The sequence below is a fragment of the Oratosquilla oratoria genome, chromosome 32, assembly GCF_046742065.1.
Source record: "Oratosquilla oratoria isolate Oo_2021 chromosome 32, ASM4674206v1, whole genome shotgun sequence".
In the NCBI taxonomy this organism is placed as follows: Eukaryota; Metazoa; Arthropoda; class Malacostraca; order Stomatopoda; family Squillidae; genus Oratosquilla; species Oratosquilla oratoria.
In genome coordinates, this window is record NC_134808.1 from 9,104,680 (window position 1) to 9,124,301 (window position 19,622).

The 19,622-nt window shown below is 36.9% G+C and overlaps 1 protein-coding gene across 5 annotated transcripts in view; it reads right to left on the minus strand.

Annotated features, from left to right (window-relative positions):
* The window catches only part of LOC143041758 (tudor domain-containing protein 7-like), a 566,748-nt gene that overhangs the window by 251,363 nt on the left and 295,763 nt on the right, over positions 1–19,622 (minus strand). The gene's annotated exons all lie outside the window — the stretch shown is intronic.

Genomic DNA, 19,622 nt, shown 5'->3' on the forward strand with positions numbered 1-19,622 from the left:
GGGGTTATGTATAGATGATGTGATGCATGAGGGGGAGTGGGTGGGGGATGGGGGGTTAGGAAGTATGAGAAAAAAAAAATTAACGCAGCCCGAAGGGTTTTCTCCCCATCTCCTTTTCTGTATGAGGGGACGGAGAGGGGGGGTCGCTGAATTTATGAAGCGGCCTTGCTGTGGATGTGCTGTGTCTTGCGACACTGCTTCTGACCCAGGGCAGTGGACAGGATGCAGGGATGACCTGTCATCCAGGAGGTGCCAAGATAAGAGGGAGGGAGGAGGGTGGAGGGGAGTGGAATATATAGGAAATGGAATGGGTGGGAGTGATTTCTATGCCTTTTTCTTTTTGGCTACCCCCCGTGTAGGGGGAAAAACCCTTTGGTATATGTATGTTTACGTATGTCCTGGCGACTTTAGCTGTTTATGTTCTAAAGGACTCATTGTCTTGGTCTTATATACTTTGTTTTGGCAAATCTTTTGATATTGTGAACATAACCGTGTATCAGAACTTTTGTAACTTTGTGCTTGCCTGGTGACCTCTTTTTTTTTTTTTTTTTTTTTTTTTTGAAAGAAATAATTAATCTTTTATTAGAACTCAGTTTTTTTTAACCTGGCTCTTCCCCTAGTCGTCACAATATATATATATACAGTCAAACCTCGAAAGCCCGGACTAATTGGGGGGAAGGGTGGTCCGGTCATGCCAAACATTCGGTCATCGAAAATATTCCCCTAACGCCCGTAGGTTTTCATAGCGGTATACATATAGGTAATGTATGATATGGCAAAGAAACACATAAAAATAATACTCTAACACTGTAATAATAATACTGTAATAATGCTATAATACTAATAATTCTGTAATAATAACTGTAATACAGGCATGTAAATGTAGTGTATATACAGTGTACTGTACTGTATTTTTATTACGTACACTATAGATATTGGAAGGTATGCACGCGCGACAGTGGTGGCGGCCAGGGTTGCCGTGTTTTCTACACTGCCGTGTAGAATGGGAGTTTTGCCATACCGGGGCATACATTTTTCTCGGGCATGTGCAGACTTTCATAGCAAGATATACTTGTCAAACTTTGACAAAATGGTGGTTCTAGTTTTTTTATTCTTGAATGTATGTAAGGTCCCCATGCCCTAACATATTCAGTAAGATATAAAAATCATTTTGTTATATTATTATCGCTAAAAGAAAGCTGAAACTTTAGCATAGAATTTTGTTCTACACAGTAAAAACGTATCTTTGGGGTATAATATTTTATAAGTAACACAATTACCAATAAAAGTCATATTTTGATGTACCATTTATTATTTGATAACTAGTTCTATGATTTTTAAACAAAAGTGAGTTTTTGAACATTTTTAACAGCCCGCTGATATGTAGAAAAAATTTCCTCATGTCCTTGTGCAGTTGTCACATACCACTATTTTACTACGTTTTGGTACAAAATTCTACGAAACGGCAGCCCTGGTGGCGGCTTGACTGGGCCGGGTTTGAGTACACGTGTGCAGCCGTCGCTGCCACCTACTGGACAAATAGGGAACTTTGCTTGAAAAGTCCGCCCTTTGTTCATTTCCACCGGTCATAGGATGGTCCGGGCATTCGCGGTCCGGGCTTTCGAGGTTCGACTGTATATATATATACAGTATATATATACAGTAGAGGCCCGATTTAACGAACTAATTCAGCCAAGGTCCAGCCCGCTAAATTTAATTTTCCATTAAATTGAGCAAGTGAGCATTGGTGTAACAGTGTTGCCAGAGCGGATTATAAAAATGATATGTACCTAAAAATTCCCTAGTGTACACACACACACACATACAGTATATATATTATTGTAAGTGAATTATAGGCAGCACAATCGTGAATTGCAAACGAACAGCGACGTGCAGTAATTTGTTGCAACATCTATGTGTGTGTATTTACCTAGTTGTATTTTACGGGAAGGGGAGCTATGCTCATGGTGTCCCGTCTTCATATCTCATTGTATCTAAACTATTTTTAAATTCATGTATTGTTTTTGCACACACTACTTTCTCATCTAACTTGTTCCAACTGTCTATTACTCTGTGAGGAAAGCTGTTCTTTTTCAGATCTCTTCTATAGCTGTCTTTATTTTCTTTCCATGCCCTCTTGTATTTCTATCATCCCATTTTATCAGATTCTCTCTATCAATAATTTCTATGCCTTTCATGATTCTGTAAATAGCTATCAAATCTCCTCTTTCTCTTCTTTGCTCTAATGTCTGTAGTTCAACTTCTGCTAGTCTCTCTTCATTTGATAGTTTTGAGAGTGTTGGTGCCAGTTTTGTAATTGCTCTATGTATTCTTTCAAGTTTTTTCTATACATTTTTTTGTACTTGGTGACCACATCGTTGCTGCATATTCCAATCTTGATCTTATCAGAGTGATTAGAATTTTCTTCACCAGGTATGTAAATGCCACTTTGATTGTTCTTATTAAATTATAAGTTTCTCCAAAAATCTTATTTATATGTTTCTCAGGTGACATATTATTCATAACAATGACTCCCAGGTCCTTCTCATTTTCTACTTTTTTTATTCCTTCTCCCAATTTATATGATCCTGTTATTCTGTTTTTGCTTTTACAAATTTCATTATACTACACTTTTTAGTGTTGAACTCCATCTCCCACTTCCTACTCCATTCCCATATTTTATTTAGATCACTCTGTAGTGACTCACAATCTTCTTCCGTGTTCACTTTTTTTAATAGTTTTGCATCATCTGCAAAGAAGCTCATATAACTTTCAATTTCTTCATCCATATCATTAATATATATAGCAAACATTATTGGGGCCAGAACTGTTCCTTGTGGAACACCGCTTATTACGTCATCCCATTTTGAGTGTTTGTCTCTTATCACTACTCTCATTTTTCTTTCTTGCAAAAAGTCTTCCATCCAGTTTAGCAGTTTGCCCTGTATTCCTCCTTCAGTTTCTAATTTCTTAAGCAACTTCTTATATGGTACTTTGTCAAAAGCTTTTTTTAGGTCTAGAAATGCACAGTCCGCCCATCCATCTCTTTCTTGTATTATATCTATTAGCCTTGAATAGAAACATATTAAATTAGTGACGCATGATCGTCCTTGTCTGAATCCAAATTGCCTTGGATTTAGCACGCTGTTTTTTTTTCTAAATATTTTACCCATTTACTTTTGATAATTCTTTCACAAATTTTTGCTATTGTACTTGTTAGAGAGACTGTTCTATAGTTGGTAGGGTCTTCTTTATTTCCCCCTTTATATATACGTACTATATTTGCTTCTTTCCGATCTTCTGGAACTTTTCCTTCTTTCACGGAACTATTTATTATGCTATGTATTTCGTCTGCCAGTTCATTCCTGCATTCTTTCAAAATCCAGTTTGCTATTTCATCTGGTCCATGCAATTTTCTAACATCAAGATTACTCAAGTGTTTCATTATTTCATTCTTTGTTACTTCTATTTCTTTCATAGGGGGGACTTTCTCCTTCCATTTGATCTCTTCCGGTTCTATATTCTCCCTTGTAAACACTGATTTAAAATGCCTGTTCATAATTTCCACCATTTCCATTTCCTCTGTGTATTCAATGCCTTGTCTTAATTTCTCCAAATCTTGTTTGTTTTTCAGTTTGTTGTTTACAAATCTGTAGAATAGTTTGGTTGATCTTTACATTTTTCTATGACATCTTTTTCATATTTTCTCTTTTCCTCTCTGCACGCTTGTACATATTCATTTCTATAAGTATATATTTTCCATTTTTCAGGTCTTTTGTCTTCCATTTGGTCCAAGCTTTGTCTCTTTTGTCTTTTAACACTCTACAACTTTTGTTGTACCAGCACTTTACATATTCTTTTTCTTGTTTTTGTCTTGGGACATACTTTTCCACTCCTTTTTTATAAATCTTTGTCAAAATATTCCATTTCTCTTCTACTGTTGTATCTACTTTGTGTATTCTTTCCAAGTTTTCATTTTGAAAGAATTCTCTTATTTTATAAAAAAAAAAAAAAATTCATACATCATTCCTTTTCTATATTGTTCATTTCTTATCATGTATTTTTCCTCATCTAGTTCTAGTTCTATCAATATGTGGTCACTTTTACTTATTGGAGCCTGGTATTCTATCTTTTCCACTATTTCAGGTTCTGATGTGATTAAGTCTAGTCTCGATGGTTCTTCTTCATTTCTATACCTAGTGTTCTCTTGAATCCATTGTGTCATTGTGTGGTCAATAATCATCTCAAGTAGAACATTTCCCCATGAGTATTCTCCACTCTTTACTGTCATCTCTTCCCAGCATATTTCTTTGCAATTATAGTCGCCCATCATAACTATTCTTCCTCCATCTTCCATTATCTTGTTTAATGTTATTCTTGTGTCTTCTAACATACTTTTATGTTCACTCTCTTCCCACGAAGCTGTTTTTGGGGGCACATAGTTTATTACAAACTTTCTGCTCTTCTTATCTCTGTCTTCTACTTCTATCATAATCATCTCTACTCTATTCTGTCCATATGTGACACTCTTCACGTTTATATCCTTCTTAGTCAGGAACATAACTCCACCCCCTTGTTTTATCTCTGTTTCTAATCCAATAATTATATGCTTTGTGTCCTATGCTGTTGGGTGGTGGTGGACCTTTTAATTTTGTCTCTACAACTCCCATTATGTCCGGTTCTTTTTCCTTCAGATACTCGTACAGCTCATTCAGTCCTGTTATTAATCCATCTATATTTGAGTAGGACACTCTTAACTTTCTGTTCTTTCCATTGTATTCTCTGTTTCTTTTTTGTTTCTGTTATGGTCCATTTCCTCAATTTCATATTCACTACTCTCCAGTAGAAATCTTCTTTTTCTGACTCTGTTCTGGTCTCATTTTTTTCTTTAGCTTCTTTCCTTTTCCTTTTTTCTTCCTCTCTTTCCTTTTTATTCATCTCTCATTTTATCCATACCTTTTTATATTGTTCACTTGCTGCTAGCTTCCCTGTTTTTGCTAAGATATTCTCTGCTGTTGTTTGTGACCTGAATTTAATCTTAATTGGTCTGGTCTTATCTGTACTATATTTTCCGAGCCTAAACATCTCTTCAATTTCTTTCGCTATTTCAGTTTCATCTTCCAGAACTAATTCTAGTAAGCTGCTTACTTTTTCTTTTTCCTCACTGATTCTTGAAGTTCTATCTAGGTTATGTTTCTCTTCCATTCCCAATATAATTATACATTTCTTTTTATCTGCTAAGTCTCTTACTATATTCTCCTTCTGTCTCTTCACTTTGATAACCGAGTCTTCAGTTTCTTTCATTTGCTGTTTAATTATGTCAGTAAATGCAACTTTACTGTTTTCCTGGATTTTTTTCCAACCCTGAGCTTCTTTTGCTATGGCCTCCTTATTGTCTTTATTATTCCTCTTTAATTTTTCATTCTCCTCTTTTACTTCTTTTAACTGTCTACAACTCCCATTATGTCCGGTTCTTTTTCCTTCAGATACTCGTACAGCTCATTCAGTCCTGTTATTAATCCATCTATATTTGAGTAGGACACTCTTAACTTTCTGTTCTTTCCATTGTATTCTCTGTTTCTTTTTTGTTTCTGCTATGGTCCATTTCCTCAATTTCATATTCACTACTCTCCAGTAGAAATCTTCTTTTTCTGACTCTGTTCTGGTCTCATTTTTTTCTTTAGCTTCTTTCCTTTTCCTTTTTTCTTCCTCTCTTTCCTCTTTATTCATCTCTCTTTTTATCCATACCTTTTTATATTGTTCACTTGCTGCTAGCTTCCCTGTTTTTGCTAAGATATTCTCTGCTGTTGTTTGTGACCTGAATTTAATCTTAATTGGTCTGGTCTTATCTGTACTATATTTTCCAAGCCTAAACATCTCTTCAATTTCTTTCGCTATTTCAGTTTCATCTTCCAGAACTAATTCTAGTAAGCTGCTTACTTTTTCTTTTTCCTCACTGATTCTTGAAGTTCTATCTAGGTTATGTTTCTCTTCCATTCCCAATATAATTATACATTTCTTTTTATCTGCTAAGTCTCTTACTATATTCTCCTTCTGTCTCTTCACTTTGATAACCGAGTCTTCAGTTTCTTTCATTTGCTGTTTAATTATGTCAGTAAATGCAACTTTACTGTTTTCCTGGATTTTTTTCCAACCCTGAGCTTCTTTTGCTATGGCCTCCTTATTGTCTTTATTATTCCTCTTTAATTTTTCATTCTCCTCTTTTACTTCTTTTAACTGTCTTTTTAATTCTTCTATTTCATTAGTTAAATTTTTGTTCGCCTTCTCTATTTCTTCCAACTTTTCAACTCTCTGCGCAATCTTGGTTACGTTACCGAACCTGTCTTCCCAATGTTCGATCATCTTATCAAGTTTCTCCTCTAGTCTTGTCAATCGGGGGAGGTTGGTATCCCCCCCACCCTCATTAAATCCCTGGAAATTATTATCCTCACCTTCCATTGTGCTGCTCTTATCTATATTTCTAATCTTTACAATTTTGTTAATCCCATCACTAAAATCATCGGTCCTTCGTTTGTTTACAAGACATCTGGCCTCTTGGACCAAATCCTTCCCTTCCTCATTTCCTTCCATTTCCCTCAGTAATCCCTCCCCTTCTCCTTTTTCCTCACTTTCCCACAACACCACAAGTTATCCCCTTCCCTGTAAATACAATAGGTACTTCCTTTGCACTGAGGTCCACAAAAATTTCACTTTTTCTTCAGAATTCTAATCCTCGCCGTCCATCCGACAAAAGTGTGTATTTACCTAGTTGTATTTTTTTTACGGGAAGGGGAGCTATGCTCATGGTGTCCCATCTTCATATCTCATTTTATCTAAACTATTTTTAAATTCATGTATTGTTTTTGCACACACCACTTTCTCATCTAACTTGTTCCAACTGTCTATTACTCTGTGAGGAAAGCCGTTCTTTTTCAGATCTCTTCTGTAGCTGTCTTTCTTTATTTTCTTTCCGTGTCCTCTTGTATTTTTATCATCCCATTGTATCAGATTCTCTCTATCAATAAATTCTATGCCTTTCATGATTCTGTAAATAGCTATCAAATCTCCTCTCTCTCTTCTTTGCTCTAGTGTCTGTAGTTCAAGTTTTGCTAGTCTCTCTTCATATGATAGTTTTGAGAGTGTTGGTGCCAATTTTGTAATTACTCTTTGTATTCTTTCAAGTTTTTTTATACATTTTTTTGAACTTGGTGACCATATCGTTGCAGCATATTCCAATCTTGGTCTTATCAGAGTGATTAGAATTTTCTTCACCATTTCTTCATCCAGGTTGTGTGTGCATGTGTGTGTGTGTATTTACCTAGTTGTATTTTACGGGAAGGGGAGCTATGCTCGTGGGGTCCCGTCTTCATATCTCATTTTATCTAAACTATTTTTAAATTCATGTATTGTTTTTGCACACACCACTTTCTCATCTAACTTGTTCCAACTGTCTATTACTCTGTGAGGAAAGCTGTTCTTTTTCACGTCTCTTCTATAGCTGTCTTTATTTATTTTCTTTCCGTGTCCTCTTGTATTTCTGTCATCCCATTATATCACATTCTCTCTATCAGTAATTTCTATGCCTTTCACGATTCTGTAAATAGCTATCAAATCTCCTCTCTCTCTTCTTTGCTCTAGTGTCTGTAGTTCAAGTTTTTCTAGTCTCTCTTCATATGATAGTTTTGAGAGTGTTGGTGCCAGTTTTGTAATTGCTCTTTGTATTCTTTCAAGTTTTTTTATACATTTTTTTGTAATTGGTGACCATATCGTTGCTGCATATTCCAATCTTGGTCTTATCAGGGTGATTGGGATTTTCTTCACCATTTCTTCATCCAGGTATGTAAATGCAACTTTGATTGTTCTTATTAAATTATAAGTTTCTCCAAAAATCTTATTTATATGTTTCTCAGGTGACATATTATTCATAACAATGACTCCCAGGTCCTTCTCATTTTCTATTTTTTTATTCCTTCTTCTCCCAATTTATATGCTCCTGTTATTCTGTTTTTGCTTTTTCCAAATTCCATTATACTACACTTTTTTGTATTGAACTCCATCTCCCACTTCCTACTCCATTCCTGTACTATATTTAGATCTCTCTGTAGTGATTCACAATCTTCTTCAGTTTTCACTCTTTTCAGTAGTTTTGCATCATCTGCAAAGAAGCTCATATAGCTTTCTATTCCTTCATCCATATCATTAATATATATAGCAAACATTATTGGGGCCAGAACTGTTCCCTGCGGAACACCGCTTATTACTTCATCCCATTTTGAGTGCTGGTTTCTTATTACTACTCTCATTTTTCTTTCTTGCAAAAAGTCTTCCATCCAATTTAGTAGTTTTCCCTGTATTCCTCCTTGAGTTTCTAATTTCTTAAGCAACTTATGTGGAACTTTGTCAAAAGCTTTCTTTAGGTCTAGAAATGCACAGTCCGCCCATCCATCTCTTATTAGCCTTGAATAGAAACATATTAAATTGGTGACGCATGATCGTCCTTGTCTGAATCCAAATTGCCTTGGATTTAACACTTTGTTTTTTTCTAAATATTTTACCCATCTACTTTTGATCATTCTTTCACAAATTTTTGCTATTGTACTTGTTAGAGAGACTGGTCTATAGTTTGTAGGTTCTTCGTTATTTCCTCCTTTATATATAGGTACTATATTTGCTTTTTTCCAATCTTCTGGAACTTCTCCTTCTTTCAAGGAACTGTTTAGTATGCTATGTATTTTGTCTGCCAGTTCATTCCTGCATTCTTTCAGAATCCAGTTTGCTATATCATCTGGTCCATGCGATTTTCTGACATCAAGATTACTCAAGTGTGCCAATATTTCATTCTTTGTTACTTCTATTTCTTCCATAGGGGGGACTTTCTCTTTCCATTCAATCTCTTCAGGTTGTATGTTCTCCCTTGTAAACACTGATTTAAAATGTTTGTTCATAATTTCCGCCATTTCCACTTCCTCAGTGTATTCAACTCCCTCTTGTCTTAATTTCTCCAAGTCTTGTTTATTTTTCAGTTTATTGTTTACAAATCTGTAGAATAGTTTTGGTTGCTCTTTACACTTTTCTATGACATCTTTTTCATATTTTCTCTTTTCCTCTCTGCACGTTTGTACATATTCATTTCTATAACCGGTATATATTTTCCATTTTTCAGGTCTTCTGTCTTTTTTCCATCTGGTCCAGGCTTTGTCTCTTTTGTCTTTTAACTCCCTACAACTTTTGTTGTACCAGCATTTTACATATTCTTTTTCTTGTTTTTGTCTTGGGACATACTTTTCCACTCCTTTTTTGTAAATTTTTGTCAAAATATTCCATTTCTCTTCCACTGTTGTTTCTTCTTTGTATATTTCTTCCCAGTTTTCTTGTTGAAAGAATTCTCTTATTTTATCAAAGTTTGTTTTTTCATACATCATTCTTCCTTTTCTATATTGCTCATTTCTTTTCATATATTTTTCTTCATTAAGTTCCAGTTCAATCAATATGTGGTCACTTTTACTTATTGGTGTTTTATATTCAATCTTGTCCACTATTCTAGGTTCAGATGTAATTATTAAGTCTAGTCTCGATGGTTCTTCTTCATTTCTATACTTGGTGTTCTCCTGTATCCATTGTGTCATTGTATGGTCAGTAATCATCTCAAGTAGAGCATTTCCCCATGAGCCGTCTCCACCCTTTACTGTCATTTCTTCCCAGCAGATTTCTTTGCAATTAAAGTCGCCCATTATAACTATTCTTCCTCCATCTTCCATTATTTTATTTAATGTTATCTTTGTGTCCTCTAACATACTTTTATGTTCACTCTCCTCCCATGAGGCTGTTTTCGGAGGCACATAATTTATCACAAATTTTCTGCTCTTCTTATCTCTGTCTTCCACTTCTATCATAATCATCTCTACTGTATTTTTTCCATATATGACACCCTTCACGTTTATATCCTTCTTAGTCAGGAACATAACTCCACCCCCTTGCTTTTTCTCTCTGTTTTTAATCCAATAATTATATGCATTATGTCCTATACTGTTGGGTGGTAGTGGGCCTTTTAATTTTGTTTCTACAATTCCCATTATGTCCGGTTCTTTTTCTTTCAAATAATCATTCAGCTCATTCAATCCTGTTATTAATCCATTTATATTTGTGTAAGACACTCTTAGTTTTCTGTCACTTCCATTGTGTTCTCTGTTTCCCTTTTGTTTTTCCCTTGTATGTCGAACTGCCTTAGTTTCATATTCACTACTCTCCAATAGAATCTCTCTTTCTCCAACTCGTTCTGCTCTCGTTTTTTTTCTTAGCTTCAAGTCTTTTCTGCTTTTCTTCCTCTCTTTCCTCTTTATTCATTTCCCTTTTTATCCATACCTTTTTATATTGTTCACTTGTTGCTAGTTTCCCTGTTTTGGATAAGATATTCTCTGCCGTCGTTTGTGACCTGAATTTAATCTTAATTGGTCTGGTCTTATCTGTACTATACTTTCCGAGCCTGAATTTTTCCTCAATTTCCTTCATAATTTCTGGTTCATCTTCCTGAACTAGTTTTAGTAAACTGCTTACTTTTTCATTTTCCTCATTGGTTCTTGAGGTTCTATCTGGGTTATGTTTCTCTTCCATTCCTAATATAATTATACATTTCTTTTTGTCAGCTAAGCCTCTTACTATATTCTCCTTCTGTCTCATCACTTTAATAACTGAGTCTTCAGTTTGTTCTCTCATTTGCTGTTTAATTATATCAGTAAATGCAACTTTACTGTTTTCTTTTATTGACTTCCATCCCTCTCTGTTTTCTTTACTATTCCTCTTCAATTCCTCATTCTCCACCTTTACTTCTTTTAACTGTCTTTTCAGGTTTTCTATTTCATCAGTTAAGTTTTTGTTCGCCTTCTCTAGTTCTTCCAATTTTTCAACTCTTTGTAGAATGTTGTTAACATGACCGAACCTACGCTCCAAGTCCTCGATCATCTTATCGACCTTCTCTTCTAGTCTTGTCAGTCGGGGGGGGGGTTTGTGTCCCCCCCACCCTCTTTAAATCCCTGGAAAATATTCTCATCACTTTCTACTGTATTGCTCTTATCTATACTTCTAATCTTTACATTTTTATTAGACATTTCATCGTCGCTCAGCTGATCGGGGGGTCGTTTGTTTACCTTTCGCCTGTCTGCCTGGGCCAAGTCTACTCCTTCCTCATTTCCTTCCATTTCCCCAGCAATCCCTCCCCTTCTCCTCTTTCCCTACTTTCCCACTACCACACGAGCAATTTCCCCCCACCCTGTAAATACAATAGGCACTTCTCTTTGCGTTGGGATCCACAAAACTTCAATTTTCTTCAGAACGTCTTCTAAGCCGTCCGTTCGTTGAAGTGTGTGTGTGTGTATTTACCTAGTTGTATTTACCTAGTTGTATTTTACGGGAAGGGGAGCTATGCTCGTGGGGTCCCGTCTTCATATCTCATTTTATCTAAACTATTTTTAAATTCATGTATTGTTTTTGCACACACCACTTTCTCATCTAACTTGTTCCAACTGTCTATTACTCTGTGAGGAAAGCTGTTCTTTTTCACGTCTCTTCTATAGCTGTCTTTTTTTATTTTCTTTCCGTGTCCTCTTGTATTTCTGTCATCCCATTTTATCAGATTCTCTCTGTCAGTAATTTCTATGCCTTTCATGATTCTGTAAATAGCTATCAAATCTCCTCTCTCTTCTTTGCTCTAGTGTCTGTAGTTCAAGTTTTTCTAGTCTCTCTTCATATGATAGTTTTGAGAGTGTTGGTGCCAGTTTTGTAATTGCTCTTTGTATTCTTTCAAGTTTTTTTATACATTTTTTTGTAATTGGTGACCATATCGTTGCTGCATATCCCAATCTTGGTCTTATCAGGGTGATTAGGATTTTCTTCACCATTTCTTCATCCAGGTATGTAAATGCAACTTTGATTGTTCTTATTAAATTATAAGTTTCTCCAAAAATCTTATTTACATGTTTCTCAGGTGACATATTATTCATAACAATGACTCCCAGGTCCTTCTCATTTTCTACTTTTTTTATTCCTTCTTCTCCCAATTTATATGCTCCTGTTATTCTGTTTTTGCTTTTTCCAAATTCCATTATACTACACTTTTTTGTATTGAACTCCATCTCCCACTTCCTACTCCATTCCTGTACTATATTTAGATCTCTCTGTAGTGATTCACAATCTTCTTCAGTTTTCACTCTTTTCAGTAGTTTTGCATCATCTGCAAAGAAGCTCATATAGCTTTCTATTCCTTCATCCATATCATTAATATATATAGCAAACATTATTGGGGCCAGAACTGTTCCCTGCGGAACACCGCTTATTACTTCATCCCATTTTGAGTGCTGGTTTCTTATTACTACTCTCATTTTTCTTTCTTGCAAAAAGTCTTCCATCCAATTTAGTAGTTTTCCCTGTATTCCTCCTTGAGTTTCTAATTTCTTAAGCAACTTATGTGGAACTTTGTCAAAAGCTTTCTTTAGGTCTAGAAATGCACAGTCCGCCCATCCATCTCTTTCTTGTATTATATCTATTAGCCTTGAATAGAAACATATTAAATTGGTGACGCATGATCGTCCTTGTCTGAATCCAAATTGCCTTGGATTTAACACTGTTTTTTTCTAAATATTTTACCCATCTACTTTTGATCATTCTTTCACAAATTTTTGCTATTGTACTTGTTAGAGAGACTGGTCTATAGTTTGTAGGTTCTTCTTTATTTCCTCCTTTATATATAGGTACTATATTTGCTTTTTTCCAATCTTCTGGAACTTTTCCTTCTTTCAAGGAACTGTTTAGTATGCTATGTATTTTGTCTGCCAGTTCATTCCTGCATTCTTTCAGAATCCAGTTTGCTACATCATCTGGTCCATGCGATTTTCTGACATCAAGATTACTCAAGTGTGTCAGTATTTCATTCTTTGTTACTTCTATTTCTTCCATAGGGGGGACTTTCTCTTTCCATTCAATCTCTTCAGGTTGTATGTTCTCCCTTGTAAACACCGATTTAAAATGTTGGTTCATAATTTCCGCCATTTCTATTTCCGCAGTGTATTCAACTCCCTCTTGTCTTAATTTCTCCAAGTCTTGTTTGTTTTTCAGTTTATTGTTTACAAATCTGTAGAATAGTTTTGGTTGCTCTTTACACTTTTCTATGACATCTTTTTCATATTTTCTCTTTCCCTCTCTGCACGTTTGTACATATTCATTTCTATAACCGGTATATATTTTCCATTTTTCAGGTCTTCTGTCTTTTTTCCATCTGGTCCAGGCTTTGTCTCTTTTGTCTTTTAACTCCCTACAACTTTTGTTGTACCAGCATTTTACATATTCTTTTTCTTGTTTTTGTCTTGGGACATACTTTTCCACTCCTTTTTTGTAAATTTTTGTCAAAATATTCCATTTCTCTTCCACTGTTGTTTCTTTGTATATTTCTTCCCAGTTTTCTTGTTGAAAGAATTCTCTTATTTTATCAAAGTTTGTTTTTTCATACATCATTCTTCCTTTTCTATATTGTTCATTTCTTTTCATATATTTTTCTTCATTAAGTTCCAGTTCAATCAATATGTGGTCACTTTTACTTATTGGTGTTTTATATTCAATCTTGTCCACTATTCTAGGTTCAGATGTAATTATTAAGTCTAGTCTCGATGGTTCTTCTTCATTTCTATACCTGGTGTTCTCCTGTATCCATTGTGTTATTGTATGGTCAGTAATCATCTCAAGTAGAGCATTTCCCCATGAGCCATCTCCACCCTTTACTGTCATTTCTTCCCAGCAGATTTCTTTGCAATTAAAGTCGCCCATTATAACTATTCTTCCTCCATCTTCCATTATTTTATTTAATGTTATCTTTGTGTCCTCTAACATACTTTTATGTTCACTCTCCTCCCATGAGGCTGTTTTCGGAGGCACATAATTTATCACAAATTTTCTGCTCTTCTTATCTCTGTCTTCCACTTCTATCATAATCATCTCTACTGTATTCTTTCCATATATGACACCCTTCACGTTTATATCCTTCTTAGTCAGGAACATAACTCCACCCCCTTGCTTTTTCTCTGTTTTTAATCCAATAATTATATTCATAATGTCCTACACTGTTGGGTGGTAGTGGGCCTTTTAATTTTGTTTCTACAATTCCCATTATGTCCGGTTCTTTTTCTTTCAAATAATCATTCAGCTCATTCAATCCTGTTATTAATCCATCTATATTTGTGTAAGACACTCTTAGTTTTCTGTCACTTCCATTGTGTTCTCCGTTTCCCTTTTGTTTTTCTCTTGTATGTCGAACTGCCTTAGTTTCATATTCACTACTCTCCAATAGAATATCTCTTTCTCTGACTCCGTTCTGCTCTCGTTTTTTTTCTTAGCTTCAAGTCTTTTCTGCTTTTCTTCCTCTCTTTCCTCTTTATTCATTTCCTTTTTTATCCATACCTTTTTATATTGTTCACTTGTTGCTAGTTTCCCTGTTTTGGATAAGATATTCTCTGCCGTCGTTTGTGACCTGAATTTAATCTTAATTGGTCTGGTCTTATCTGTACTATACTTTCCGAGCCTGAATTTTTCCTCAATTTCCTTCATAATTTCTGGTTCATCTTCCTGAACTAGTTTTAGTAAACTGCTTACTTTTTCATTTTCCTCATTGGTTCTTGAGGTTCTATCTGGGTTATGTTTCTCTTCCATTCCTAATATAATTCTATATTTCTTTTTGTCAGCTAAGTCTCTGTCTTTTCAGGTTTTCTATTTCATCAGTTAAGTTTTTGTTCGCCTTCTCTAGTTCTTCCAATTTTTCAACCCTTTATAGAATATTGTTAACATGACCGAACCTATGCTCCTAGTCCTCGATCATCTTATCGACCTTCTCTTCTAGTCTTGTCAGTCGGGGGGGGGGGGGGGGCGGGCGCTGGGGGGGGGGGGGGGGGGTTGTGTCCCCCCCCATTCTCTTTAAATCCCTGGAAAATATTCTCATCACTTTCTACTGTATTGCTCTTATCTATACTTCTAATCTTTACATTTTTATTAGACATTTCATCGTCGTCGGGGGGCCGTTTGTTTACCTTTCGCCTGTCTGCCTGGGCCAAGTCTACTCCTTCCTCATTTCCTTCCATTTCCCTCAGTAATCCCTCCCCTTCTCCTCTTTCCCTACTTTCCTACTACCCCACGAGCAATTTCCTCCCCCACCCTGTAAATACAATAGGCACTTCTCTTTGCGTTGGGATCCACAAAACTTCAATTTTCTTCAGAACGTCTTCTAAGCATCACAGCATCATCTATACACAACACCTCTCCATTCACCCCTGTCTTCTGTCCTCTCCCGTCCTTCCTCCACAGATATTCCTCTCTTTTGTATTGCCCCTTTCACTCCATCCATCCATCTCATCCTAGGATGCCCCCTCATATTCACTCCTTCCACACTTCTTTTACTAATCTTTCTTCACCCATTCTTTCCATGTGTCCTAACCATCCTAATACTCTTTCATCAACCTTATCTCTCAGTTCCCTTTCCACCCCTGTTCTCCTCCTCACCTCATCATTTCTCACTCTATCCAGCCTAGTAACCCCTATCACACTTCTCAGACATTTCATCTCAAACAAATTCAAACTCCTTCTCTCTTCCTCTCTCATGTTCCATGTTTCTGCCACGTACAATGCTGTTGGCACAATCACGCAAAAAATTATTAAAGAAACTCGAACATATAAGAGAGATACAAGGGAACCTACTAAAATGGATGGAGGACTTCCCGATTGGTAGAAAGATGAGAGTAGTGCTCAAAGAAAATTATTCAGATTGGAAAGAGGTGATCAGTGGAGTACTGCAAGGATCTGTACTAGCTCCAATAATGTTTGCTATTTATGTGAATGACATGGATGATGATGTGAAATGTTACATGAACTTCTTTGCTGACAATGCCAAACTGTTAATGAAAGTAAAAACTGAAGAGGATTGCGAATCACTGCAGGAAGACCTGAATAAAGTATGGAACTGGAGTCAGAAATGGGAGGTGGACTTCAATATTAAGAAGTGTAGCATAATGGAGTTTGGTAAAAGCAAAAACAGAATATCAGGACAATATAAAATTGGAACCAAGGAGGTAAAGAAGGAGGGGGTCAGAAAAAGATTTGGGTGTAATTATCTCAAATGACTTGTCCTATGACAAACAGATAAACAAAATTGTTGGAGAATCCTACAATTGCTAAGATCAATAAAAGTGGTATTTATATATTTGGACGAAGAAATGATAAAAAAAAATATTGGTCACACTGATAAGGCCTAGACTAGAATATGCGGCAACATTGTGGTCACCCAGTACCAAAAAGAATATCAAGAAAATAGAAAAAATACATAGAGCAGCAACAAAAATGGCACCTGCACTCGCAAAACTTGTCATATGAGGAGAGATTGGCTAAACTAGTTTTACCGACTCTGCAGCAAAGAAGAGAGGTGACCTACTGACCATCTGCAGAATCATGAAAGGCACAAAAATACTTGATAGAGAGGACCTGTAAATCTGGGACAGGAGAAACACAGGAGGACATGGAAAGAAAATAAGAAGACAGATACAGAAGCGATCTGAAGAAAAACAGTTTTCAACATAGAGTGGTAGACACTTAGAACAAACTGGACAAGGAAATAGTGTGCACAAAAACCATTCACGAGTTTAAAAGCAAACTAAACAAGGCAAGATAAAAAGGCGGAACACCACGAGTGTAGCTCCCCTTCCCGCAAAATACTACTAGGTAAATATAACCTCCTCTTAGCATCCATTCCCAGATGTCTATTCCTCATTACACTTTTCAATCCATCAAGGCATTTACTCACTTCTCTCAATCTACAATCTACCTCACCCCCACTCCTCCCTTTCCTGCCACATTTGCACCCAAGTATCTAAAACTATCCACTTCCTCCAGTCTTTCACTCTTAATGCTCACTTCCAGCCTGCTGTCACTCTCTTTCCTTGTACATCTCATCACCTTACTTTTACCCACATTTATTTTCAGCTTCCTTCTTTCACACACCTTCTCAAACTCTGTAACTAACTTCCTCAATTCCTCCTCTGATCCTGCTACAAGCGCAGTGTCGTAAGCAAATAACAACTGGCTCACCTCCCACTTTTCTCCATTTTCTTTAATCATCTCTAATCCCTGACCCACTATCCTTGCATTCACCTCTCGCACCACCCCATCCATGTAAAGATTGAACAGCAAGGGCAACATAACACATCCCTGATGAAGTCCCACCTTTACTTCAAACCATTCACTCTCTCCATTTCTAATCCTAACACAAGCTGTACTACTCTCGTAAAAACTCGACTGCTCTTAACAGCTTTTCTCCTATCCCATATATCTGCAGTACCTCCCACAGTGCCTTCCTGTCTATCCTAACATAAGCCTTTTCCAGATCCATAAAAGCCCAAAAAACATCCTTACCTTTTCCTATAGCTTTCTCACATATCTGTCTTACCACAAAAATCCACAACCCCTACCTGTCCTAAAACCACACTGTTCCTCACCAATTACTCCCTCTCTTCCTCTCCTAATCCTCTCAATCAAGACCCTCCCATAAGTCTTCCCAACTGCACTTAACAAGCTGATCCCTCTGAAACTACTACTACACTCACACTTGCCCCCCTTTCCCTTGTAAAGTGGAACTACACAGACACTCCTCCAGTCCTCTGGCACTCTACCCTCTCTTAAACATTAAATAACTGAACCAGCCAGTCCACTATAACTGTACCTCCTTTCTTCAGACATTCTGCATGGCATCCATCCAGACCAGATGCCTTACCTGCTCTCATCATCCCAACAGCTGCTTTCACTTCATCCTTCCCTATTTCTCCTCCATTTTCCTCACTCATAACTCTCATTTTCTTAGCGCTTCCCACTGCAACTACCTTTTCCTCCCCTCCTTCACATTTAGCAACTCCCTAAAATACTCTGCCCACCTTCTCTCACTGCCTTCTCTTCCATTATCATCTCTCCATCTGCACCTTTTATCTTTTCTTCTCTACTTGATTCACCTCCTCTTTCTCTTTTAATTTCCTTCCAAAACATCTTTTTATTCCTTTCATAATTTTCTGTCATACTCTTACCCCATTTCACATCTGCTCTTCTCTTTGATTCCTTTATCTTATGCTTAACTTAACTTCTCTTTACTTTATACCTCTCATACGATTCCCTCGTCCTAATTTGTAGCCAATCTATGAATGCCTGCTTTCTTCTCTTCTAAACATTTCTTTGTTTCCTCATCCCACCACTCACTACCCTTCCTTCTATTTCCTCCCGCCCTCCTTGTTCCACACACCATCTTTGCACACCTTATGATTCCCTCCTTGAACCATCCCCAATCCTCCTCCACTCTATCCTTCACTCCCTTCCAGTCCTCCTTCAGCTTCTTCTTATACTCATTCTCCTTTTTTTTTTTTTTTTCATTTAAGTAGTTCACTCTAAGTACCTCCCTAACTTCTTCCCTTTTCCTCTTTCTCCACTCTCAATTTACCTTCCACCAAAAAATGATCTGATATTCCCCCACTCTCTCCCCCTAGAACATGTACATCCTTAACTCTTCCAACTTTACTCCTGGTCACCACTATATAGTCCATTAACGCTCTATCTGCCACCCTTCAATCCACCACCCTCTCCCATGTGTACTTATGCTTGACTTTCTTCTTAAACACTGTATTTGCTATCATCAACTCTCTTTCAAGACACATCTCCACCATCATTTCTCCACTACAATTTTTACCTGGAACTCCATACTTCCCAATCACTCACTTTATTGGTTCATTTCCTACCCTAGCAGTAAGGTCTCCCAATACAACTATATTGACATTTCTCCCTATTCCCTCTATGCACTCATTTATATCTATCCAAAAAGCCTCCCTTTCCTCTACACTTTTCTCACTACCAGGTCCATACACACTTACAAAAACCAACATCTCCCTTCCCAGCTTCACCTTCATCCACATCAACCTTGATGAAACCTCCTTCCACTCCACTACCTCCTCTTGACTTACTAATATAGCCACCCCTTCTCTCCCTCGTCCCCTCTTCACTCCTGAGTACCTCCCAGCTACACTCCCGAACTCACAGTTGCCCTTTCCTTTCATTTTAGTTTCACTCAAAGCCAGCACATCCATCTTTCTTCTCACAAACATACTGCCTATCTCTCCCCTTTTACTTTCATCTGTACCACATTCATGCACACTAAAATACCCAAACCTTAGAGTACTGGTTGGAAAACTTCCAGACCCTCTTATGCCTTTCTTTTTTTAATAATGTCCCCTTTTGGGGCTACAGGTAGGACTCCTACTCCCATCCCCTTTCCCATTTTTTGTCGCCTTTTACGACTCAAGTGGAAAGACTTGGTGGTAGCATCTCTTCCCCCACGACAGGTGTCGGCGAAAAAAGGAAATGAATATTCAGAGAAATGGTACAGGACAGTAACAAGGGGTTGGGGGACAGCATAATGGAGGGATAGTCGTAGTATAAAAGTGTCATAATTTCTCTATGAACAGACTTTTCCTCTATCACAGACAAAATTATGTGTGGCTCTGGTACATAGGGGAGCCCCATATAGACCCTAAAGTATCAACTGCATGCTACTTTGCCACAAT